The sequence below is a fragment of the Panthera uncia genome, chromosome B4, assembly GCF_023721935.1.
Source record: "Panthera uncia isolate 11264 chromosome B4, Puncia_PCG_1.0, whole genome shotgun sequence".
NCBI lineage: Eukaryota > Metazoa > Chordata > Mammalia > Carnivora > Felidae > Panthera > Panthera uncia.
The window spans coordinates 66,361,730-66,387,401 of NC_064809.1; the positions used below are offsets into that span (position 1 = coordinate 66,361,730).

At 36.7% G+C, this 25,672-nt stretch overlaps 1 protein-coding gene across 1 annotated transcript in view; it reads left to right on the plus strand.

Moving 5' to 3' along the window:
- Positions 1–8,574: 8,574 nt before the first annotated feature.
- CNTN1 (contactin 1) overlaps positions 8,575–25,672 on the plus strand; it is a 364,093-nt gene continuing 346,995 nt past the window's right edge. Inside the window, exon 1 of the mRNA XM_049625293.1 lies at positions 8,575–8,707. The gene's annotated coding sequence lies outside the window, so the exon portion shown is untranslated. The remainder of the gene's footprint in view (positions 8,708–25,672) is intronic.

Here is a 25,672-nt window from a genome sequence, read left to right on the forward strand (position 1 = left end):
TTCCTAGTCATGTATACATGATTGGCATAAATTTTAAAAAATATATATCAACTTTCTTCAGGTAGGCAACCAGCTGGAGAGGAATCCAGGCTTTGAGCCAATTTTATTGCAATGTCAAATGGTACAGATTTTTGGAAAAATGAATGACTGTGTCCACATAAAGGTTAAAGTAAACTTTCTTTTAAGTAGTGCTTCCAATTTGATAATTGGATAGCAGCAGAAAGCTCAGACTTATTGGCAGTAGGTAATACTTCATTCTTAAACTGTACTCTGTTTTCCTTATGTGCTGTTTGTGCTGCATGTTCCTCCTACTATTACTGAACACCCAAAGGAAGGGCAGGACTAATGGAATGGCATTTCTGACCCCTTTTCTTCAGAAACAAGCAAGAATTCAGAGTCCCAAAATTTGAATTTTACATATTCTCTAGTTGTCCAGATGGATTTATAATTTTCCATGTTTTTATCAGCAAATTGCCATATTTCTTCATAATGAAACTTCAAGTTTATATCTCATTAAGGTAAAAAGTGATATATTCTTTTCCTTGCTTTTTATTTGTAATCAAGAGAGATATGCCAACAAATGCATACAATAAAATGTAATAGAATGATAAGTTTATGTGTAAAGTGTAGAAGTGCAGAAGTGGCCGTGACTGTATGTTGTTATAAGAGAAAAATTTGAGTTTCACAAAATAAATACCAGCTAACAGTGTTTTTAGAGGATAAACAAGAGTTTGCCTGGTTGCAAGCAGGTAGGGAAGAGGGAAGAATAGATCCCAGGTTGAGAGAACAAGTGTGAAGACAGAGTCAAGCAAAAAGCATGGCATTATGGGTGCTCTTTCTGGGGGTTCTTTTTCACAGGCAACAAAGATTTATCGAGTATCTATCATGCCCCATGGACAGGTTGTTTTACTAAGTAAGCACACAGAAGTGAACAAAAGAGTCAGTTTAAACCACAGTGGAGCTTAAATTCTAAAGGGAAGATAAGGTGGCCATATTCTATAAGACAGTCAAGAAATCAAATGAGTACAAAAAATATGTAGCACAGTAGCTGATGAAAAGCATCATGGAGAAATATGGAGGAAGTTAAGGAAATGGGAGTTTTGAGGTGGGGGCATATTGATTTTAAGTGAGATGATCAGGGGTAGGCTGATTGCGAAGATAACATTTTAATAAAAATCTGAAAAAGAGTTCACGCTGGAATTGAGGAAGAGTGTTTCAGGAAGGGAGGCCAGCAAGTATAAAAGCCCTGTGATTAGAGTGTACCTCATATAAGGAATAGCAATAAGGCCAATGTAGTTTCCAATCTGTTTTTCGTCCTCTTTATGTTTATGCTTTAATCATAATCAAATCTCAATTATTGAGCATGCCTTGCTATTTTACATTATATCTTTCACACTTTTTTCTAACTAGGAACATTGTCTTCAGTTCTCGATACTGACAATTCTTCCTGTAACAATATACCTAGGTATCATCTCTATTTCCTTTTTCTCTCTCAGATATATTAAGGTTCTGTTTTCATAATGTTCCTTTGTAACTTATAAGAAGGTAATTATTTCAGTTTTGGACATTTTGAGTTTGATATAATTTTGAATAATTGAAGAACAGAAATTAATTAGTAAATTAATAATATCACACAATAATTTGCTAATTTCTGGGTAGATTTCTTTCCAACTATTATCTCTTCTAATTTGTCATACATTTATATAATGAGCATGTATGATTTATTAAATTGTGTTCAGTCATCCAGGAAACATTATAGGGTGAAGATTTGTGTGTATATAATTTATTTGGGAAAATACCCATCATGGACAAATTTTCCTTTTTGCCCTTGAGCATAACTATAATAGCAGTTTTAAAATCTTAGTCTCCTAACTGTAATATCTGCCTTAACTCTGAAGTATGAATCTCACTTTTTTTTTGTTTTGTTTTTGGTTTTGTTTTTCTTTTTGAGAGGCAGGCAGTGGCAGGGGGAGGCAGGTAGGTATAGTAATTTTAGATTATATCCTGGAAATTGTGATGAGACATTAAACAATTTTTTTATGTTTATTTATTTATTTTGAGAGAGACAGAGACAGTGCGAGTGGGGGAGGGGCAGAGAGAGAGGGAGAGAGAGAGAATCCCAAGTAGGCTCCACACTGTCAGTGCAGAGCACGACGCGGGGGTTGAACTCATGAAACCTGGAGATCATGACCTGCGTCGTATACTTAACCGACTGGGCTACCCAGGTGCCCCGTGATTATACATTTAGTGATTTTTGGATTCTGCTGTGTCTTTTTGAAGAGCATGAATATGTTTCACTTTTTGTTTATGTTTTATTTATTTTTGAGAGGCAGCATGAGCGGGGGAGGCGCAGAGAGAGGGGTGGGGGACAGAGGATCTGAAGCAGGCTTTGCAGGGACAGCAGAGAGCCTGATGAGGGGCTCAAACTCATGAACTGTGATATCATGAACTGAGCCAAATCAGATGCTCAACACAATGAGCCACCCTCTTTGTTTGTTTATAAGGCAGTTAGCTAGGATGTCCTCCAATTCTGAATTCTCTCTCCTCTGTGCAGTTGAAATCTTTGCTAAATTCTCATCCTAGTTTCCTGTGGCTGCTGTAACCAATTACCACCACAACAAAACAATTGCATTTATCCTCTCACTTAAATCCACAAAAGGTCTTAAAACAATAAATAATATTCTCTCACAACTGTAGAATCCAAAATATCTAAACTAGCATCACTGGGCCAAAATCAAGGTGGCCCAGCATGGCTACACTCCCTCCAGTGGCTCTAGGGAGAATCCATTCCTTGCTTCCTCCAGATTCTGGTGGCTGCGGGGGTTCCTTGGCATATGGCTGCATCACTCTAATTTTCAAGGCCAGCATCCTCAAATCTCTCTCGGCTCTGTCTTCATTCACATCACCATCTGCTTTGTGTATAGTAAAATCGCTCTTTGTCTGCCTCTTACAAGGATACATGTGATCGCATTTAGGACCTGGTTGGATAATCCAGGATAATCTCAGGATCTCAAGATCCTTAATCACTTCTGCAGAGACTTTGCCATATAAGGTAACATTCACAGGTTCCAGAGAGTCAGGGGTCATTGTTCATCCTACTACAATTCTTTAAACTTTATCTATACTGTTTGGAATCTATCCTGTGTATATATAGTTTAGGAGTCAGCTTAAAATCTGAGTACAGGGGACATGTACCAAAGATGCAAAAATTGGCATTATAAACAAAGCCTCAACATATCACTAAAAGTAGAAATCTTTTTAGAGTATTTTTCTGACAAAGATAAAATCAAACTGAGTTTTTGAAACAGAAAGATAAGTAGAAAACCTTAAGTGGCTATCAATGAAATGATGTACTTCTAAATTATCATTGGGCTAAAAAAGAAAAGCAGAGATTAGAAATTATTTAAACTGACTGATAATAAAGATAAGACATAGTAAAACTTGTTAGATACACTAAAGCAGTGCTTAGAGAAAACAGTGTAGCCTTAAAGGCGATATTAAAAAAAGATGAAATGCTGAAATATTAGTGGCATCAATTCCCACTTCAAGAATAGAGACAAGGAACAAAGCAAAACTAAGTAAGAGGAAGGAAATAATGGAGATTAGAGCGGAAATCAATAAAATAGAAGACATATACACATTACAGAAAAATTAAAAAGCCAAAATTAATATTTGAAACGATTAACAATATTTCTAAACACTGGAAAACTAACAAGGGGAAAACCGCATAATTTATCAACATAGAAAATTAAAATTGGAAAAAAAAAGAAAATGATAATTGGATTATAAATACAGATCCAATATATATTAAACACACACAAAAAAAGGATTTTATGAACAACTTTAGTCCAATAAATTTGAAAATTTTGGTGAAGTGGAAAATCCTTTCCTCTGTATCTTTCCCCTTGCTTCTTTTGGTTGTTTTGGAGGATAGGAGGAATATTTGGGTAGATGACCTTTTATAAAGATGCTGATACCATATTATTAGCAAATAGTTTTGCATCACTCTGCTGTGACACGTTATAGCATAGCAACTGAGAATTCTGTCCCTACCCTCTCAGCTATTTTCTAGTTCAGAGTGGAACAAAGGTCTTCTGTTGTCTCATCCCATGTCCACTCCAGAGGTGAAGGTATGCATCATTTCAAGGACATACTCAGTAAATGAAATTTTCAGTGTTAGTGGCTGTTAGGAGAGAAGGGAAAGGACATGTTAATTAAGGTTGACAGTGGAGTTCACTAATAATAACTGACTGCTTACTCTCCGTGAATAATAGAGACCAAGCTACAATTTAACAATTGAATTGAGCATCGTCCTTCCCCATGAGTTTCGGGAGGTGAAATAAATCGGAGGACATATTGGCTGACTAAGGGGTAACATGCCTTTTTGTTATATCACACATTGGTTCCTATTATGCAAATGGGGCAATTTTAAGGAGACACAGTGGATTCTCCTGTGAAACAACGGAATCTGTGTGAAGATATCCTTGCAAATATCGGCATGTGGCTTTCTATAAATCTGCCCTTTTGGTGCACAGCAGTCATTGACAAAACAAAAGGAATTCTAATCTTACTGTTAATCTCCAAAAATACTGCAGTAGCCCGGGGCTAAGTAGCAAGCTGCTGCTGTGGACTGTATTTCCAGTATGCAGTATTTGAAAACTATCTTCTCAGCCTCTTCTGCCAGCCACATGGTACAGTGTGTGTGTGTGTGTGTGTGTGTGTGTGTGTGTGTGCGTGTGTGTGCGTGTGTGTGGCTGCGCGTGTGTGTGCATCGCTTTGCAATCATTCCCTATTGGCTATGTGAAAGCTAGGTCAGTGGGCTGATGTGATCTTCTTTGAGACGCTGCATACTGGGTTTAGCATGACTCTCTTCATACTAGTGGGCAGACTCTGCTGTCTTTCTGCTGTGTTAGTTTGAAATTTCTATTGGAAAAGCCCCTTTTTTCTCATTCTCCCCCTTCTTTGCTACAACAGGCTATGCTAGCAACTGTTCTGGGAAGCTTCGGAGTGAGGAAATGGTGGGTGGAGCAGAAGAGAAAGAAAAGGAATACATGCTGTGGAACACTGTACTGCTGCTACAGTTTCCTTTCCTCTCACCAAGATTTAATCACTGGTTGGAGGAAATTGGAATGTTTCAAGAAAGAGGGCCAATGCCGGGTGGAAGAAGGAGGGGATGGATGGCAGGAGAATTCAATAACAGGGCCAAGGGAAGTTTAGCAATGTAATATCCAATAAATTGTGCCGTGGAACTCTGCGAGTGATTAGGGAATCAGAGCCAGCCAGAGAACCAGGCAAAATGTTCCTACTGTTTCTTATAGAGATTTGCAAATAGGTTCTATCCCAGGCTGTCAGTGGGGATTCAGACTGATGTTTCTGCGGTTCTCTTTTTCCTCACTTTAGGGACAGTATGTGCTGCAGGCAATCTGCCTAGCTAGCCACCCATTTTCATCAGCTTTCTTTATACCTGAACGCCAGCCCCAATTATTCTGATCCCAGTCTTCTGAGGCAGACCCCAAACTTACAAGCAAACTTAATCTCAGCTACTTATTATGTCCTGCTTAATTTCCACTTAAAGTGGCATGCTTTCATATAGTTTTATAGATGCTGGAAGATGGGTACACTGTTGGGTCAGAATTTTTTGAAAATTTCAAAAGGATGGGTGGTTCGGGGAGGAAAAAGGGCAAGAACTCTGGTGGAAGATATACCAGACAAAGTTATTGTTCGTTATGCTGGTAAAAATAATGAAGGAGTCGCCCTAAGATCTGGGTTCTAGACTCACATTTGCTTCTGAGTAGGTACAATACCCTGAGCAAATTATAATGATTGTCTCCTTCACAGACTAATGGTGGAAATTGATAGTTTCTGAACTTCTTTAAACTCTCACATTTTATAAAGCATATATTCATCTGTAAGTATATATTATCTCCTATATACCAAGCATTAAATACATAACTATTTTTTAATTACCTTTACTTTCAAAGGAATACGTTTCCTTGGCTACTTTCATTTCCTGAGTTGTGAAGTGGAGCTAATAATGATTCTTCTGCTTACTTAAGAAAAAAAAAGGGGGGGGCGGAGTTTATCTGAAAGTGATCTGAAAAGTGTAAAATGTGCTGTAGCAGATACTTTTGATATATTCATATACGTAAGAACATACTTATTCCAGGAACAGAGGGGGAGGTGTTGCTCTCTGAGATAACAAGCAATAACCTGGAGATAGTTTGTTTTATTTGAAAATATAAGAGGGGCCTGATGCCCAGATAGAAATTTTAATTATTTTAATACTGTTCCCAAATTGTGTGTGTGCACACGCATACGCACACCTAGAGAGCTGTAATTATATCAGTAAATATACAGAGTAACTCTGTATATTTAAAAAATAAATATGCTCCATGAGAGCTTGCCTACCTTATTCACCACTATATTTATGATAGCAATATTTGTTGAAGAAAGGAATGAATTAAGGAATGAGAGAATGAGGATAGCAGAGATTTCTTTAGTATTCTTTTCACTTCCAATTTCAACTCTTGTGCTAAACCCAATGTTCAGTTTCTTTCCTTGATATTTCACCTTCTCCTCGCTGCTTAAATTTAGGGGAAGTTCTGCTAGAGTTCATCGCTACTCAAAATGATTTAGGTTTAGGAATTGAAAGATGTTAGTGCTGAAAATACATATGCCTGGGGCATCTGGGTGGCTCAGTTGGTTAAGCGTTAGACTCTTGATTTCAGCTCAGGTCAAGATCTCACAGTTTGGTGAGTTACAGCCCCACTTCAGTCTCTGCCTTGATCCTGTGCATCCTGCTTGGGACTCTTTCTCTCTCTCTCTCTCTCTGCCCTTTCCCTGCTTGCGCTCTCTCTGTCTCCCTCAAAATAAATAAATTAACTTAAAAATATTAAAAAAGGAAATTACATATTCCTTACTACAATATTTTACTATCTTTATTGCTTCCTGTTCAATGTATTATTTTTCTTTAGTTCCCTGGCACCTAACACAGGGTGTGGCACAGAATAAGTGCTCAGTAAATGCACTAAGAAATGAATGATTGGTCCAATTCAATGGAACAATTGGTGTGGGTCCCTGGGGTGGAGACACAAACTAATGGGCATATTATGTGGAAACATGGCTGAAAGGTTTTGAAATTTCCCATTGCATTTTTAGTTATTCCCAATCAGTGGTAAGTTAAGGTCCCAGCATAAAAGCCATATCTATTGTTCTCTGTAAATTATCTCTAGGGTCCTTTCCCACTTCCAAGTACATTAATTTGAATCATCTGGTTTTATGAAGAGAACATTTTATGAAGAGTCTCGCCTAATAGTGATAACAACCATAAGCACTAAGCTAAGAGCCTACACTTATTTAGCATTTAATAACAATGCTATCTTCTCTCACAGTTGTCCAGTGGGCTGTGTTATGCTCAGCACAAGTTAAGACAGCTACTTAATTTAGGTGGATGAAGAACTTGGCTATTTGCAAAAAGGAGGGAGGCTGGAAGTGAGACGATTGTTTTCTAATATGGCACTAAAACAAGACACCTCCCTTCCCCCAATTTTATGGTATTCCTTCTATCATTTTCCCCACTTAAGAATTCTGTGGGTTGATTCACTGATTCCACCTGGCCAAATGGCAGAGATGAAAGATGGGAACAAAATGGTTTTACCCTTGCTCCCCTTCATCTAAAAGGCAGGTTTGGGATTACCTATGTTGGGGTTGGCTTAAGCATCCTCTGCAGCCTCAGGGTTTGAGCATAAAAGGAATGAGGGTCTAATATCAGTAGAAGAGAAACAGATCGATTATCAGTCAGTCTGGTGGTGATTATTTTAAGACTTCCACCACCAAATGAACTGCCCAAAGCAAGTTCCTTATGCAGTTTGGCCTTAACTTCTCTCTTTTAGTCTTTCTGGAGAGGTTATTATTGCAGCGTCTTCCCATTTAAAGCACTGTTCCCACCAGGGAATATTTTGGAGTCTCTCTGCAGTACAGAAGAAACAGTTCAACCTTTATTCCACAGGAAAAACTACCGGGTTACATTTAGGAAAAAACAAAAAACAAAAAACAAAAAAAACAAAACTTGAAATAAAATAAATAAACACAACCCTCATGTCTTTTTACTTCTTGTGATTTTTTTTTTCACTTCAATATACGTATTTCTTGTATTTTGCTCCATTCTTAACTGAAGTTCGTGCTTCCCTATCAAGGCACTGCTCCTGATATTTTCTCCTGTCAAATTTCCCAGAGCAGATGGTCCCTTCAGGGAAGCTCTGGAAAGTGCTGGGTGTCTGGGGCTGCCTGGCCCTTCCCTCCCTCTTGGGGCTTCAGATGACAAGCCATCAAACCAGTGTCGCTCCTCTGAGGGGTCCTTGATCCTTTGGCAGCAGGGTTTGGTTCCAGGGACTGCAGAGACCCTTTGCAGTTGGGCTTAGCAGCTGCCTCAGTCCGCAGCAAACCCTGGTCTGGGGTGAGAGTGGCATCCCGCCTGCCCAATGAGAGGCGCGGGTTTCTCTCCGGGGCCCGCCCCGCTTTCCCCGCGGCCCCAATGACCGCTCTAAAAGGCCCGGCTTCTGCTGTCAAGTAGCTAGGCAGGGCTCCGCCGAGGCTAGGAGGGGCGCCGGGTGCGGAGATGCGCTCCCAGGTGTTTGCAGCGGAAGTGGGAAACCTGTAGGTTATGGTCCAGCCGCGCGGCGCCGAGGCGAGCAGGAGCACAGAACAGGTAGGAGGCAGGACTTTTCCTTCTTTGCAGCTCGGAAAAAGAATGCGTATTTTCGTGCTACTGTTGCCTGCCTTCCCCTTCCCCCAGCTCTGCCCCGCCCTCGTCACCCCCAAATTGATGTGGTCGCCGCAGCTCTGGTCGCGAAGTACGGCTGGAAGGACCGGGATGGAGGTCGTCTGGGTGCTGCTGGGAAGGGGGGGCGCGGGAGCCCCGGTGACGGGCGGGGCAGGGAGGCAGTGCCCTGGGAGGGGGGACCGAGCCCCCATCCGCGTCTCGTCAACTTTCCTCCCGGAGGCTTTGGCCGCCGCGGCGGGTGTTGCGCCCTAGGAAAGCCATGTCGACCCGCAGGGGAGGGTTTGGATGTCAGCAGCCGGGAGCCCGCAGGTCTTCCTAAACCGGGAAGGGCTTCTCCTTCTCCCCACGCCTGTCCGCACCCACTCATTTTCCCTCTCGACCCTTGCGTCTAGACTAGCACATCCCTGCAAAAACTGGGAATGACTGCGCCGAGGGGAGGAAGGCACTTGTTTGTTCCCCGGCTCCTCTGTGAAGAAGTGATGCGGTGGGGAAGAAATCCCGCAACTCTAAGGGCATTTACCGATTAATTATGCCTCCAGTGAGAAAACCTGGGCCCTTCTCCCCTATTTACTGCAGGCCAGGGAGGGGAGAGACAGGAAAGCTTCGCCTCTCTCTTCTAGTCTGTCGATGTCCATGGGGACCCACCTCCTAGCCTGGTTTCTAAAAAATGGGTTTATGCACAGGGATTCCCAGAGACTCAAGTAATTGTACCCGGATGGGCTCCCCCGCGGCTGCAAGGCAGCCTCCCTGGATGACCGCATCTGGGTAGTAGGTGTTGGCCCAATGCCGGTTCCTGCAGGAGTCGGATTGCTGGAAACAGTAGGCAGAAGAATCGCAGGGAAATTAGAGGCTGCATCACTCTAGGGAAGCGATGACACCCTGCTTTGAAAATTATTGAAAAATTGGGGTGATGGGGAAGAAGGAGAGGGGAAAGCTGCAACCTTCTCTCGTTTATTCATGCCAAATACAGTATGGGCATTTGCAGTGTGCTTCTGTGTGCACATCTCCAAGGTGGGGCTATATATAGCTCGTTTGCCTGCTGCTGAGCAGGCTGCCTGGGCCTTCTGAAGCAATCTGGAAGCACTGAGTGGGAGGGGCAAAAGGGAATCAAATTCTCCACTTGGGGAAAAGCCTGAGAAGATGTGCTCAGACTGAGGAAACCCTGCATGAAATGATGTTTCTGTAACATGTCTGAAGATCAGTATTTCCAGATATTATTTTGAATACATCCTTAGAGTGTGCTATTTCCCTGAATTTTTCAGCTTTACAGCGTACATACGAGCCTTACCAACCTGAAGTGTAACACACATATGAAATAAATACATATCATATCCAAGATATTTTATTAAACTCATCGGAGCATAATGGTTTCTATATGCCCTGCCTTCCTTTTTGGGTTGTAAATGTATTTGTATGGTAACTTACAGATAGCAGCATTTGGAGAACTGGGGGGGAAAAGATCCACCCATCTTGCAAGAGGTAAAACTAAGGGACCTTTGGAACCTTTGAACTTGGTATAAATCTATTTCTTTGTACAGATTTTACTTGTGGATCTGATATTTAAATGTGCGCTGCTTTTTCATATCTGTTTGCACTACACGGACTTTCTTTTACAAATGTATGTGCATTTATTTTTCCCATTGCCCGAAATTATTTAATCCTGATGATAACTTTTTCATTTTCCTGGATGAGAAAACTAAGATTTCGAGGACACCTGTAATTTGCCTAAAGCTTTCTGAAATTCCACTATTTCAACCCTAATATTTCAACAACCTACTATGAATTATATTGCATAGCAGTTTCCCTTCAAATAGAATACCTCAGCTTCCTGTGATTTTTGGTATTGATAACAAAATTTGCTCAGTGTTATACCAGTAACAATACAGGCCAAGGTTATTCAGTTATCCAGGCACTCGCTCTTATTTATTTATTTGCATAGCCATTTACGTATATCTCATTTGTCTTCTAATTGGGCAAGGAAGTACGTTGCAGAAAAAGACCATGACCTATGTTTTTGTATACTCCACAACACTGAACACAGTTCTAAGTAGCCTCAAAGATTCTGGTTGAGGAAACATCATACTAAGGAATGATTTGGAGCAATGATTTAGGGATAATATATTTATCCTATATATTGGAAGGCTGTGTGCTGAGAACTACTTTTGGAAACTTCCCTTAGCTCTTTTATTCTCTCGAAAGGAGTAATGGATGACATCAGAACATTTCTATATCCTTCCACAAAATAATTGAATTCTCCAATAGGGGTTATGGCTATGTATAAGTTATTCTATATATTTTCTCTTATCTGTGCCCCGTGAGACAAACTAGAGGCCAGGTTGGAACAGATGATTTATACTTTTCTATACAAAACATGCAGTGTTAGATCTCTATTAAAATAGAGATCAACAATGTCCATCCATTTTTATATATAAATTGGCCACAGTTTACATCCTAGCAAAGAACCCATTCTAGGTCACCAGTAAGCTCTTCATTAAGTCCAATGTTCATTTTCTCTTACTGGTGTGTTGTTAATTTTTCTTCCCCTCTGAACTGCCATTTTCCATATTCTCCATCTCCTCCTTGATCTTTTACTTTTTGATACCACCAATGATCTGATGTGATAATTTTTTTCTAACTTTTTTTTCTAACCTTTTCTTCTAACCGTTTCTTTGTCTTCCTCTTATCTCCTCTTCCTGCTTCAGGTTTTCAAGTGAATTCCCCCAGTTGATGCAATTTATTTTATTGGGAACAAAATTCTCTCCTGCATTTCTTTTCTCATCTCTCCTCCATTAGCCATTTCAAATTACTAGCCTAGCAGCTAAGAACGCAGGCTTTGGAAGGAAGCCTACTTCTGCTATCTATATATCATTATGCAGATAAGTGAATGTCAGTAAGTCAACTGGGGATTATAATAGCACTTACCTCAGAGTTTTTTTGTGGGATTTTTTTTTTTTTTTTTTTTTTTTTTTTAGTATTAAATAAGAATGCACACAACACTTTTAAAATAAGGTTTGGCTGTAGTCATTACTCATAAATAATAGCCATTAGTAGAAGTACTGTTTAAAGTTGTGATAATATATATAGTAAAAACTTTTTTTTTCCCCCATCAATAGTCATCACCCTTCAACTGGCTTTTAGCAAAGCATACCACAATTTTCCAGGCTTCTGGTTTGTGATTAGTTATTTTTTTTTCAGACTTCCTTCCTCTACCTCCAAGTGCCCACAATCTATTCAGTAATTAATTTATCCATTTTTATTCTGATCTCCAATCTGTATTTTTCCCAATACCAGTGTATATGTCATTGCATACCTTGCATTAGTACAGGAGGCAATTTTTCAAATCTCCCAATGTATGTTTTTCTGTTTTAATCTAAGATGTCACATATTACTGACACATTTTAATTTTCATTATTGATTATGCTCTTCTTTGCAACTTTTCCTGTGCTTTACTTCATATATTTATATCCATAGTGCTAACTTTGGAGCAAGGACACTTAGGTTCAAATCCCGAGAATAGGACTTACCAGTTTTGTGACTTTGGAAATGTAGTAGGAGGAAGATAGATTATTATTTTGTTATGGTTGTATGAACAATGTAGTGTATAAAATGGCATTCAAAAGTATACCTATTAATATTACATTTAAATAACACTTTTATAAAGAAATACAGATTTTTTCAGGAAAAAAATGAAAATGAAAGAAAATTCCACCATGCAGAGAAATCTACTCTGAACCTTCCAATTTTATTTCTGTGAATATACCTAGGTATTTTAAACATACAGTTTTAGAATTCAAGTGAATATTTATTTTTATATTTAGCTTTATTTCCCACTTAACATCATACCATAAACATTATTTTATTTAATATTTTTACTAACCATTTTTTTAATGGCTGCCACCTATTCTTTTCTATAGATAGAGACTGTAGATTGTTTCCTGTTTTTTACATTTATAGAAATGAACATGGGAGTGCCTGGGTGGCTTCGTTGTTTAACCATCCAACTTTGGCTCAGGTCATGATCTCATGGTTCCTGGGGTTGGAGCCCCTTGTCACGCTCTCTGTTGGTAGCTCAGAACCTGGAGCTTCCTTCAGATTGTGTCTCCCTCTCTCTCACTGCCCTTTCCCTCCTCATGCTCTGTCTCTCTCTCCCTCTTTCTCAAAAATAAATACACATTTAAAAAAAAAAAAAAGGAAATGAACATGATTATACATTAACCTTTGCAATTTTGACCATTTCCTTATAATAACTTCACAGATATTACTGGGTCAGACATGTAAATATTTTCATACTCCTAGTGCTTGTTGCTAAATTGTTCCAGGGAAAAGTTTATGCACAAATTGATACCCAGTGTCAATTAATTGGGCAAGATTCTCATTAACATTTGGTATTGTGGTTTAAAAAATTGTGACTACGTTGATAGTAGAAATTGTGGATCTGGTTATTCTTTTGAATTATGTTTCTATGATTTTGGATGATTGTGAGATATGTTTTCATGTTTATTGGCTCTTTGTATTTCTTAATGTGTGTATTTTATTTGACTTTACCGTGTTACGTTTTCTTAACTTGTTTCATAGAAGAATTTATTGTATACGTGAAACTTTTCTTACTGTTTTTTTTTTTTTTTTTGCCTTTTACCTTTTATGTTTTTGGACATATAGAAATTTTTAATCTTATTGTAGTTTAACCTATAAGTCTATTTGCAGTAGTATTTCTCATTGCCTTAATGCTCAGAAAACTTTCTTCTGACAAAGAATTGAAATTAAAACACACATTTGAGGGTGCTATTGCTGAGCTTGTTTTATTCTTTGAAGTGGGATTTGGCTTACATATATCGTGTATATATCACTGTGTGAAATGGCTCCTGGGGACATATAAAATACCCTCTCAGTCTATTAAGATCCCATTATTATTTATGTGGCTTTCTCATGAAGTGAATAGTATCTTAATTCTTTCTGAGCTACTGTTGTCCATTTCAGAAGTGCCACGGGGCAAAACGTACTATGGAAGATATTAATGACCAGGTTACTCAGCCAGAGCAAGGCACATTGTTTGCACAATTATCTGAATGACTCAGGCACTAAATCTGCTTTTGCTAGGATTATCCAGATGGTCCTTAATTCACTGGATAATTGCTCACTCCTGTACTTGATTTTGATGATGTAGACCTGTGTCATTGTTTTCCTATAGTTTTATTTGTTACTAGTCTCTAATACTGAGAGTTGGTCACATTCGTTTATGAGAAGTAGTTTCCTTGGTCTTTAAAGAACGTATGTATTAGAATTATACAAAGCTTTGCAGGAAGGTCAGTTTAACCAGTTACAAATGGTGTGATGTTTGGCAAGTTACTTAATCTCTGTAAATCTTTCTTTCCCATGTAGGAAATGAGGATATTCAGAGTTTAGTGTCCTTATGTGAGTCTCCCTCTCTTATAGTCTTCTTCTCAAGCACATTCTCCACACCATCATCAGTTATCTTTCTAAAACCAATTCCATCCTGTGTCTCCTCTACTGATAGTAACATGCCTAAGGTCCTTTGCATTTCACCTAAAGTTCTGTATTAAATGGTCCCTGATTAATTCTCCAAGTTCATTTTTTTTATTATTCTAGTCTCTTCCATCTCCAGTCCCACAATGCCAGTCACACTGAACTGTTTGCATTTCCCCTAATGCATCATGTTTTCTCTTTTTCCCCAAACTTCATTACCTATCCATACTCTCTTCTCTGCCACAAATGACCTGTCTCCTTTCTGCAGTGTGACTGATCTGCCTAACATTTTCAAGGCTTAAGTCAGCTACCACATTCTCTAGGAAGACTTCCTGAACTTCTAGGCTGAGTTTGGGGTCTTATTTAGTGCTTCCATAACAACCTGTAGATACCCCAACCATAGCACTTACTATACTAAATTGTAACTGATTGTTTATGTCTATTATCCCCACTGTAAGCCCTAAAGGATAGAGACCATGCCTTCTTCCTTTTTTAGGTCCAGTTAAGGCTCTGACATATAGTTGATACTTAATAAATATTTTCTGAAGAAATGAATAAAGGAAGGTTAAGATTCTTGTTTTCAGGATTTCAATGAATAAAGGATTTGTATCACTACCTTGGAAACAAACAACTAAAAACTAGAAGCTATGTCAAACTTCACCTTTTTTTTTTTTTCCAAGAATTAATTTCCTGGTTCTGTTGATTTATACAAGATACATTAAAAAGAGTCCTTTAATAAGCAATTTTGACATGAAGATTCATGCCTTGGACACTGCATAGACACTGAATAATTCCCAAATGCTAAACCAGTAGGTAACTCTCTTTTAAATCTACATTTTAAAAAGAATAAAAAATGTATGGTTGCATGGATAATGTACATATGTATTTAGTTTTATTGGAACTAATATTGACAAAACGAATCCCCCTGTCTTCATTTAATAAGAGGCCTTCCATTGGTGTGATCTCCAGAAGTTTACAAAACATGGTTACATTCATAACTGCAGTTTATCCTTTGCAACAATTCTGAAAGTTAGATGGAAAGGCATGATTATTTAGACTTACAGATAAGGAAACAAGCTCAGAGAAAAAAGTAATTTGCCTAAAATCATGTTAGCTAGTGGCAAATCTGGACAGGAAGTAAGGCCATCTTACTTATAGTTGTTTGCTTGGTGTATTATGGTTAGCCAAAACATCTCTCCTCAATGCCAGCCACCATTCTGCCCACGTCTAGGACACTGATATTATACTGAGACTCTGGAACAATCCAGTAAAAATTCACTGCACTAATATTTATATATAGTTTTTACTTTGGTTTTTAATGTCTGAGATGAAACCTACTGATAGGAACATTGTGTAAAAAAATATTTTAAAGTCTTGTGTATATTTGATTATTTAGACTAGATATGTTTATGTGTGGGTACATATTACATTTATAATTTTTTTTTTTTTTCTTCAGGACGTATTTATTTTTTTTTATTTTTCTTTTACTTCAGGACGTATTTCTTTGTTTTTTTAATTTTTTTTACATCTATTTATTTTTTGAGAAACATAGACAGAACACAAGTTGGGGAGGGGCAGAGAGAGAAGGAGACACAGAATCCGAAGCAGGCTCCAGGCTCTGAGCTGTCAGCACAGAGCCTGACGCAGGGCCCAAACTCATAAACCGTGAGATCATGACCTGAGCCAGAGGCCGACATTCAACCGACTGAGCCACCCAGGCATCCCAGGACATATTTCTTTTTATTTCTGGCAACAAGTACAATGCTCTTCACACATGTCTTCTTTACTAGAATTATTAAAATACCTTTTCCAGATACTCCTTTTTTTCCATCATCTCCATGTTTTCTTTATTGTATTTTTTTAAAATATAATTTGTTGTCAAGTTGGCTAACATACAGTGTATACAGTGTGCTCTTGGTGTTGGGGGTAGATTCTTGTGATTCACTGCTTACATACAACACCCAGTGCTCATCCCAACACATCACTTCCTCAAGGCCCCTTACCCATATTCCCCTCTACCCTGTCCCCCACCATCAACCCTCAGTTTGTTCTTTGAATTTAAAAGTCTCTTATGGTTTGCCTCCCTCCCTCTCTGTTTGTAACTATTTTTCCCCCTTCCCTTCTCCCATGGTCTTCTGTTAAGTTTAAGTTCCACATATGAGTGAAAACATATGATACCTGTCTTTCTCTGACTTATTTCGATTAGCATAATACCCTCCAGTTCCATCCACGTTGCTGCAAATGGCATGATTTCATTCTTTCTCATTGCCAAGTAGTATTCCATTGTATATATAAATCACATCTTCTTTATTCATTCATCAGTTGATGGACATTTAGGCTCTTCCATAATTTGGCTATTGTTGAAAGCACTGCTATAACCATTGGGGTACAAATGCCCCTATGAATCAGCACTTCTGTATCCTTTGGATAAATTCCTACTAGTCTGTTGCTGGGTCATAGGGTAGTTCTATTTATAATTTTTTGAGGAAACTCTACACTGTTTTCCAGAGTGGCTGCACCAGTTTGTATTCCCACCAACAGTCCAAGAGGGTTCCCATTTCTCCACATCCTTGCTAGCATCTGTTGCTTCCTTAGTTGTTAATTTTAGCCTCTCTGACTGGTGTGAGGTGGTATCTCAGTGTGGTTTTGATTTGTATTTCCCTGGTGATGAGTGATGTTGAGCATCTTTTCATGTGTCTCTTAGCCATCTGGATGTCTTCTTTGGAAAAGTGTCTATTCATGTTTTTTGCCCATTTCTTCACTCCTTTTCCAGAAATAAGTATACAGTATTCACGTTTTCAGTTTGGTTTAGCATGTATTGTATATAAACTTGGAGAATCTAGTGAGTCAATTATGTTTTTCAGAATTAATGAAAGTATTGAAAAAGACATTTATGAAAAATAGATGGATACTTACCTAGAGCATTGAAGTAGCCTAGTTTGAAAATTAAAAATACTGAGATATGAGACTGATTTTTCTATTTGGCTTTTGTAAGCAATGTGTTCTCTGTAGTCTCACTTCAATTATTGATGACAAAAACCATTTATTGAGCACTCACTCAGTGTTGGGCTTTGTTTTTTTTTTTTTTTTAATTTTTTTTTAACGTTTATTTATTTTTGAGACAGAGAGAGACAGAGCATGAATGGGGGAGGAGCAGAGAGAGAGGGAGACACAGAATCGGAAGCAGGCTCCAGGCTCTGGGCCATCAGCCCAGAGCCCGACGCAGGGCTCGAACTCACGGACTGTGAGATCGTGACCTGAGCTGAAGTCGGACACTCAACCGACTGAGCCACCCAGGTGCCCCTGGGCTTTGTTTTAAATGTGTTCAATGTGATTTCTCCTAACTTAACCAATCCAGTAAGTGGATTTTGTGTATTATTTTTACTATTCTTCAGATGAGAAAGATTAGAGATATTAAAAAGCTAGAATTTACACCCAAGTTATTTAACTCCTAAGGCTAAATTATTATTAGGCTTAACACCTTTCCATGATATCCGGTTTTAGTTTTCTGTGAGTCACATTTTAAATTTTCTCCATTTTAGGTGACCAGTATCTATCTCAAATAAACTTAGTATCCACACAAGAGATTAAAACATTTTAGAATGAACATATGTTCATTCTAAATATATGAATTCTAAAACATTCATAACATTACATATGTTTTATTTATGGATATCATATAAACAAAGTGATCTTCTACTATAGTGATTTATGTGGGGCAGTTTCCCAAACATTAAGTGATTGCAATGTGTTTTTTAAAAATTTGTTATTTTAACTTAGATCTATGCATCAGAAGTGTTTATGCATTTCTGCCTTAATTTTGCTTCCTAACACCAGGAACCATAAACAGTAATGCTATCTTAAGGCATCTAATCTTATAGTATTTAATTGTCATGGTTACAGAAAGTACAGATTTGCTATCTATAACAGACAATATTGCCTGCTAAAATATTACAAATGATATTTATAATATTCCAGTTTGGGACTCAATTTGCTTAATATAACATAATTTTATGTCAGATAAAAATTCCCATGGCATAATATTTTTATGCAATAAATATACTATATTTTAATAGAAAACCTTTAAAAATACCTACTGGATTGATTGACTATATTTTTGCATATGTTATTTAAAAATTTTTTTAACACATTCATTTTTGAGACAGAGAGAGACACAGCATGAGCAGGGAAGGGGCACAGAGAGAGAGAGACACAGAATCCAAAGCAGACTCCAGGCTCTGAGCTGTTAGCACAGAGCTGGACTCAGGGCTCAAACTCAGGAACCTTGAGATCATGGTCTGAGCCGAAGTTGGACACTCAATCGACCTAGCCACCCAGGCGCCCCAGAATATATTATTTTAAAGATCATAGCAACTCCTTTTTGGTACTAGAAAATTAACCCAGCTTTTTTTAAAAAGTTGTTTTTAAATTTTGGCCTAGGCACAAGTTGAGTGGTAATGAAACTAAGGCCTTTGCTTTAAATAAAACATTGTATTGTATCGTTTTGTTTTGTTTTACCCTTTTAACTAAAGAATAATAGAAATACAGAGAAGTGTAAGTTAAATGAGCTGAATGAGAAGTACAAAGTAATTCTACCCATGAAATCAACACTCCATTCTGGATGGAGAACCTTGTCTACACCCAAGAATGCCTCTTCCAGCCCCTCCCAATCACTACCACCTTGCTCTTCCCCGAAGGTAGACTCTATTCTGACTTCAAGACCATAGAATAGTTTTTGCCTGTTTTTGAAATAAATATAAACAGAATCATATATTCTGCAATTTTTTTTTGCATCAGATTTATTTTGTTCAACCTTTTGGGTGAGAAATATCCATGTTCCTGCATATAACAGTGCTTCATTTTTCTTGCTCAATAGAATTCCATCTAATGAATACTTCGGAATGTACATATCTGTTCTGCTTGTTGGGCATCTGTGTTGTTTCCAGTTTTGTATTATTACCAATAGTTCTTCTATGTACATTTGTTATTGTACATGTTTTGTGATAAGTAATTACTGATTCATAGGCTAATGCTGCATAGAAATTGTTTGCTTTTTCCCAAGTAGTTGAGCCAATTTCCAGTCGAGCCTGTGGTGTATGAGATTTCAAGTTGTGGCTTAGCTTTACCAACACTTGCTATTAATAGTGTTTTTAACTTAAACTACCCTAGTGGCAATGGATACCTAATTATGGTTTTAATTTGCATTTTTTATTAATAAATTAACACCTTTTTTATGTGTTTTGGCCATTTGAATATGCTCTTTTGAAGTGTCATTCAGAAATTTTATCAAATTTGCTATTGAGTTATCTTTTACGTATTGATTCATAGGAGGTTCCTTATATATTTTGAATTTGAGCCCTTAGAAAATGTTTGTAAATATCTTCTCCCACTCTATGATTTGCTTTGCCACTCTTAATGTTATCTTTTATCAGCAGCTGTTCTCAGCTCTAATGTAGTCCAGAATTAGTATTATTTTGGTCTTGTTTAATAAATCTTTCCTAACTATAAGTTACGGAGATTTTTTTGTATTGTGTTCCAGACACTATATTGTTATACATTTCATCTGGAATTCATTTTTGTGTGTGGTTTGACTTTTGCTTTCTTACTTCTATGGATTCAGAAGTCATCAGGGGCATTTACTGAAAAGGCTGTCCTTTCCCCACTGTTTGGCATTGCTACTACCTCTGTTTTAAATCAAGTGTACCATGTATGGGCAGATCTGTTCTTGGACTTGCTATTCTGTTTCACTGGATTATTTGTCTATCATTGTGGCCATAGTCACAGTCGTAATGAATAGATTTAAATTATGTCTTAATATTTGCTGGAGTAGTTCTTTATCTTGCTTATCCTTTAAGTTTGTCTTGACTGTTATCGACTCTGCCTTGCTATATAAATTTGAAATTTTGCTTATCAATTTCTACAAAATCCTTGTTGGAATTTCACTAGGATGGCACTTAATCTAGAAATCAATCTGAGTGTAATTGACATATTTAAAAACTCAAATCTTTTAATTTATTATCATGGCTTATATATATGTATGTGTGTGTATATATACATATATAGCTTTTTTAAGATCTTAAAAACTCTTTAAATGATGTTTAAATTTTTCAGTGTGAAAGCCTTGCACATCTTTTGTTGTATCTATTCCTAGGTGTTTGATTTTTTTATGCCATCATAAGCACTATAATTTCCAAATTTCCAATTTTATTTGTTGACCTTTTATAGACTTGTAAAGCTCACTTATCAATGTTAATTTCTCTGTTGATTCCTTTTATTTTTCTAGATTTTCAGTTGTATCATTTGAGAGTAATGAGTTTATTTCTTTTGATCCATTCTTTATAACTTATTAAAATTTTCCCTTTTTGTACTGCCTAGGATCTCTAGTGCAATGTTGAGTAAAAGTGGTGATAACTTATCTTTGTCTCATTCCTGATCTCATAAGAAAATTCCTCCAAACTTCACCATTAAGTATTAGATTTTTCTGGAAAACCTGCATCAGGTTAAGGAAGTTCCCCCCTATTTCTATTTGTTAAGATTTTTTAAAAATTTAATAATTTTAAATTATTTATATGACCATATGATTTTTCTCTTATGGTAAGTTAATGCAGTGGATTATATTGATTGATTTTCAAATGTTAAACCCGGATTTCTGGAATAAATTTGACTCACTCATGATCTGTTTATTACCCATTATGTATATTGCTGGATTAGAGTTGATGATGTTTTGCTTAGGATTTTTTTTAGCTATTAGTTTTTCAATTTTTGTAATATAATTTGGTTACAGTTTAGTCTTAAGTTTATGTTGGTTGAACTCATAAAATGAGTTGGAATAGATTGCCTCTTTTTATTTGCTAAGATTCTGTATGATACATGTTAATTTCTTTCTTAAATATTTTATAGAATCCACTAGTGAAGCCATTTGGTCCTGGATTTTTTTTTGTGTGGCACAATTTTAAATGAAATAATCAATTGTCTTAGGAGTTATGAGTTTATATATATTTCCTAATTATTACTTAATCTTTTTTTGATAAGTTTTTTTTCTAGGAATTTATCCATCAAAACTTTCAAATATATTCGATAGTATTTTTGAAAATAATTTTTTAGTGTTTTTCAATAGCTATAAACATTTTAATGATGACTCTTTCCATTCATTTAAGTCCAACCACAGAGCTATTATTGACATTATTATATATATATATATATATATATATATATATTTAAAATAAATATTTTTATGCATAGACTATAATTTTAAATATACTATCAAAATTGCATCATACTATATAAAATGTTCTGTTGCTTTTTAAAAACCTTGGTCAACTTTTATTTCCTTACCTTATAGTACTAACACATTCCTTTTAGTATTGCCAAGTACCCCGTAGCATGGAACCTAATTTGTTGATGTCCCATGATTGGCTCTTTGGGTTATTTCCAATTTTTTTTCTTTTAAGAATGTGCAACATTGTTCTACATGTACTTCTGTATATTCCTGGAACTATTTCTCTAAGATACATTTCTAGAGTGAAATTGCTGGCAAGGGATGCATCTTTTACACATTATCACTATTTCCAAATGGTCTTTTAAAGAGATTGTACTAATTTATAATCCTAGTAACAGGAATAAGAATGTTTGCTTTTGCATCTTGTCTTCAGTGTTGAGTCTTGTCAATCTTTCAAACACTTGTAGAAGATTTTGTCTTGCCAAATTAAGCTTTAAATAAAGAAATTATATTAGAGAAGCATAATTATGTGCTGATGACATCATAAGCATAACATTTTTTTGCTATAGATCAAGTTTTATTATTTTATGCATAAAAATATTTTAATTGTTATTAGACTTGTAGAACATTTCAGTTAAAATGGATCCTATGTTGTTTTCATAAAATTCAAGAACTGAGAAATTCCCTTGCTTTCATTGTCATTTTAGGGTCATAGACTTTCAAGATAATATATGATATGTTTGTTCATGCAGGAAAGACTGTAATACTAGCTATTCAATAGACATAGATTTAAGTCAATATTCTGGTACTGAGTAGGTATGTATTCTTGGGAAATGTACTCAACTTCTGTAACCCTGAGTGACTTCATTTTGTAAAGTGAGGGGAATAGATATGAAAGTATTTTTGCAGTATTTTCTGTCTGATTGTTTTCTAGGTTTGATTTAGGTAATCATCTTAGTTAGGCAGGAGCCTCTTGTCTTTCACTTAACTATTTATGACCCTCTCAAAGTTGCTTGTTCTTCAAGGAAAACAAAAACATCAGCTTTCAGATGAGGCAAAGGATCTCTCTCCCCTGAATAATCTACAAAGCAGGTCCTTCTGCTAGAAATGCAAAGAAGTAAAGTGAATAATTATTTTTTCATCATTTGTTCTACATTGTATTCATAAGGGAGGGAATAAAAGGGAGAGAGAGAGAGAGAGGGAGGGAGGGAGGGAGAGAGAGAGAGAGAGAGAGAGAATGAGTTCAGAAATACAGATCTACTGTGTGGTAGACATTGCACTGGAGCCTGGAAATAGTAATGAATAAGTCAGACTTTTCCTTGCCTTCAAAAGTGTTCTAAGCTAAGTGGGAAAAATAGATAAAAAGATAACCCCAAACTGTGATGAGTGCTTTAATGCAAGGAGAATCAGTGTGTTAGGTGAATGGTCTATGTCAGGGGCATTTAGTAGAGCATGACTGATTCAAATAACTGAAAGAAACCTAATATATGATAGAGTATAAACTATACAGTGGCTAGATACATGGCTGAAGAATGGAAAATAGTTCTTTTAAAGAAAGTTCTTTGTATTTTAGCCTAGGAGCAATGGTTGCATAAGACAGTGGTTTAATATCTTAAAATGTTCTTTGAGGATTTAATAAAGTAAAAGAAAGATATTAGTTAATAGAGGACCTTGTAATTTCAAAAATGTTAAGGAAATTTACTCCAGATTTGAAGCAGCATATCTACACAATTCTCAGTAAGAAGTCTTTCTCCAAAATTGGCTGGCCTGTAGTCTCTAAATTGTCTCTTTTGATAAACTCTAATCATAATTTCATTTTTTACTTCATCTTGTTATTATAATTTTATGAAAATGCCCTTTGAGTAATTAAGGAAAAATTTAGTAAATGTACTAAGTCATATATTTTCATCTTAATGTTTTTCATAGCGTCTTTAAGAGCTAGATTTCTGCTCAGAGATACCTATCTTTTTAAGAGCCATAGACATCCACAGGTGTACAGGAGTTTGGATTTCATCCCCAGCCATGGCTGAGAGCACCAGAACGCCACCATGCTTATTTGAAACACATATGGTTTCCTGTTTGCATATAATAATATTTGTTACAGAGGCATATAAAATGGGCATTTATTACATGCCTAAATCACTAAAGAAAGATTTCTAGTAGTAGTGAGATCTTTAGAGATATTTGAAACAGAGGGTTTCTATAAAATGCTCCCTGTGTCTGATATCACTGGACTGAAAAATTTTTCCTTCTTTATTTTTATGGTGGTAAGGTGGATAGCTGTAAAGAGGAAAAATTGCCATTACTACTGACCTAAATGAACTTACTAGTCCTGGTAAAATGAACTTAAAGAATCACTGCTTAACATGTGAAAAGCTTATACTTGCAATAAAAAATATTTCTATTTTCTGATACCCTGCTAAAATCATATATTGAAAGGTCATAACAAATATCTGATGTTTAGTGATTGTACATAATTTCTTATTTTTTTTTACTTTCTGTCTCCTTTGAATGCTGATGTTGTTCAGGTAAGTGCCATCCTGAGGTATACCGACGATACTGGTCACTTTTTGTATGTCCAGAAGTTTTCTAATGTACTTTTCAAAGCCAGTTATTGCCCATTAGTTGATTCATTAGAGAATGAAAATTTAAGGAAGCCTTTCCCCAAGGGGATTTTGTTTCAGTCAGAGAATATTTTCCTTCACGATTGGTTGCAATGTTCTTTGATCTGATACTACCATTTGAATCTTGATTTATTATTTCTGCTTCATTATTGCCATGGTTGTTCAGTTCAGCTGACAAATGCGTATCTGTTCATGTATCCCAGACTTGCTCATGTTTGAGATGGGACAAATGCTGTGGATAATGGATAGTAATGGAGAATTATTTAATTGATAGCAGATCGTTGTTTTCTTCAATATGTCTTTAATAATGGACTTCAGACAGAATTCTGAGCAAAAGCAACATCTGTTTTTTTTTAAAGTATCATCAGTGCTTTATAATGAGGTAGAAAGTTTTGCTTGTGTCTTCATTGTATATCTAGCAGGCATCTTCTCACCTTTCAGATTACTCTGTGCCACCTCATTCAGGAAGTTTCTCCTAGCCCGACTTCTTCCAGTTATATTAGCACCTCCAGTGTTTATGTCCCCAGTGTACCTCTTACAAACTTCTGCCATAGTCCCTTCATTATTCACATTTATACCTATGTCTGCCTTTCTTTTACTAGAGTGTACATTTAGGGATATTCAAGCCTCCATATGTCTTTTTTATTTTAGTAAACAAATAAGGTATTTTAGAAATGTTCTATTGTAAAAATATTCCATATTATGAAAATACAAGAGGGAAACCATCAGTGTAATAGCAGGTGCTCACACTACTTTCTTCATGTTGGTAAATACAGTTAAAATCCTACAATTGTTCTACAAGTGATATACAATGGGGCAGTGGCTCTCAGACTTGGCAATTTATAAGAATTACCTGATATTATTTGTTAAAAATGATGTTCCTGACCTCCATCAATACAGAGTCTGGTTCAGTAGATCTGAAATATGACCCAGAAATCTGCATTTTTAACAGCATTTCTTGTGGGCCTGTGTTCCAGCCCTGGGTCGGGCTCTGTGCTGACAGTGCAGAGCCTGCCTGAGATTTCTTTCTGCCCCTCCTCCCCTCTCAATATAAAGAAATAAAAACTTAAGAAAAAATTCAGTCAGCCTAGATGGAGCCAATGCTCATAGCCTAATAATACATACATATAAACACACGCGCAAGCATGCGCGCGCGCGCGCGCGCGCACACACACACACACACACACACACACACACAGCAGCAGCTCAGACTAAACCTAAAAAGATTGCTTTTAAATACATTAAGGATCACCACGTTGCCAGAGCCATTATTTCTTTTTATCACTCAGTTCACTGCTTTCCCCCCTTCCTCTTTCCTTTTTATTATCTTTTTTGTTGTTATCGAAAGATGACTTACCACAAGTATCACTAGCCAACCAGGGCATCCTATTCTTTCATGTTAAATACTAACCTATTTTGATGCATAAAATAATTTAATCTTTGGGTCCTCTGTTGTGCTTGGCCTTTCTTTTCTTTTCTTTTCTTTTCTTTTCTTTTCTTTTCTTTCCTTTTCTCTTTTCTTTCTTTCTTTCTTTCTTTCTTTCTTTCTTTCTTTCTTTCTTT